Raw genomic sequence first — 2,191 nt, 5'->3', positions numbered from 1 at the left:
GACTTCGACGAGGAAACTGGAGTTCAAAGAGATGGACTATTTGTACAAGTCCCATAACTATTGGGTGTTGGGATTTGAATGTATATTTCATCTGACTTTGGAGGCTCAATATACTCTAGTCAAGTTCCTGAGATTCTCGGTGCTTACGTTGTTCTATTTGAAAATGTCTACCTTTCAGGACTGCTGTGAGGGCTCAAATGAGTTTATATATTTGTAAAGACCCTAGGTCATTGCCTGGGAGATCATAGGTATACCCAAAGGGGTGCTTATTTTTATTCTATCTTCCTCCTCGCCCTTTCTTCTTAACATATCTTACAAAGGCAACTCTTTCTCTTTCTTAAATGTGTGCCTTCACAATATAGTCTATTGGTGTAACTTTGTCTAAACCCAGAGCTTTAATCACTGTTCTTACCTGGTAACTTCCAAATCTAAACCTTTGGCTCGGGTCATGGCTGAACTCTAGACCCTCCACTCATCGGACATCTTCACCTAAGTGTCTCTTAGGCACACAAACCTCAACAGGCTCCAAACTAAACACATTGCCTGTCTTTTCCAGTCCTGGCTTCTCTTTCAATAGGTAGCACCATTGACTCCCTAGTCCAGAGACTCAAGCCGGAATCCTGGGCACCTCATTCTCTCTTCCTCCACATTCAGTTAGTCACCAGTTCGGCATCAATTCCATGGCAGTCTTTTGTTGTTGTTTGTTTCTTAATCTCTTGTATCAGCCCCTCCCTGTCCTCCTTTCTCCCCACCCCTCAATATCTTTCCACAGTCTCTCTCACTGTCTAAATCCAGATGCTCAAGACTTCTAGTAGGTATGACTGCAATAGTCTCCTAACTGGTTTCCCTACACTCTACCCAACCTTCCTACCTTTCACCAATACCCGTCAAGATGACCTTTTTAAAGAGTAAATCCTACCAAGGATTCCCTACTTAAAATCTCTCAAAAGCTTTTCATAACTTGGAAGATGAAGGTCAGGGTCAGCACTTCACGATGTAGCCCTGCTCTGCTTCTTTACCTCTGCTTCCCACTTCCCCTTTGTATATCACACCGTGGTCCCCTTTGTCCTTTGCTTTAAAGGACACATTGTCTTTTAAACAAGAGGTTCTTTAAAAGTCGTTTCTCTCTTCCCCCAGTCCTTTCTTCTCCACTTAGGCTAGATTCCAGCACCCACCCTAGGAACATTAAGAACCAACTACTTTTAGACACACCCTGTGGAACTAGCAATTAAGACCCAATGATTCCATCTGGCAGCCTAGGGAGATGAGAATGGGAACAACCAGCCAATACACAGTCTGACTTTCTCAAGCTTGAGTTCAAACGCTACCATATAAACTGGAAGCAGAAACTGACCTCTAATGTGTTCTATGGGTCTTTGCTTCTTTGGCGAAATTTGATAATTTTTCATGGCCTTAAGTTGATCTCTTTCTTCACTTACACACTGCTTCCATTTAAAAAAAAAAAGAGCTCTCCAAATGTTTTCCCTTTAATTTTAAACCTATCCCCTGCTTCTCCTTCTATATGTGACAATTATAAAGGGTTAAAAAGAAGACAAGCAAAACCAACTAATTCTAAAGGTGGTCGAATTGACGCAGTGGTAGTGGCAAGTTCAGTCGTTTGAAACCACCAGCCCCACCCCGGGAGAAAGATGAGGCTCTATTCTGCAAGGCAAGTCAAACTCACTGTCAATGAGTCACTTGTGACTCACAGCGACCCTCCCTAAAGGACATGGTAGAACTGCCTCTGTGGCTTTCTTAACTGGTCGTAGAAAACCTTGTCTTTCTCCCATCTCCCAGGGAGTGGCTGGTGGTGTCCAACTGCTGTCTTTACAATTAGCAGCCAAACCGGTGCGTGCGTGCGTGCGTAACCACTACACCACATGGGCTTACAATCTTTTCCCCTCGAGGCATATGCCCACGACTAAGAACATGGCTGTTTCTGCAAGCCCATGTCACCAGTAATTAGTATTTATTATATGTAAGATCGGAGCCCCTGGGTTTGGCACTGGCTGCCCTCAAGATCAGCAGTAGGACTCTGAGTCCTTCGGAGGGAGCAAGCGAGCCTTAGGTTTCCGTGAAGATTTACAGCCTAGACACCCCAAGGGGCAGTTCTGTTCTTGTCGTATGGGGTGTCGCTATGAGCCGGAATTGACTCATGGCAGTGGGTTCTATATAATCTGTGTGACATGCA

This window comes from Echinops telfairi, unplaced genomic scaffold (genome assembly GCF_000313985.2).
Source record: "Echinops telfairi isolate 266 unplaced genomic scaffold, ASM31398v2 ScPeMD7_1;HRSCAF=3_0, whole genome shotgun sequence".
NCBI lineage: Eukaryota > Metazoa > Chordata > Mammalia > Afrosoricida > Tenrecidae > Echinops > Echinops telfairi.
Note: the sequence above shows the minus strand (reverse complement) of the source record.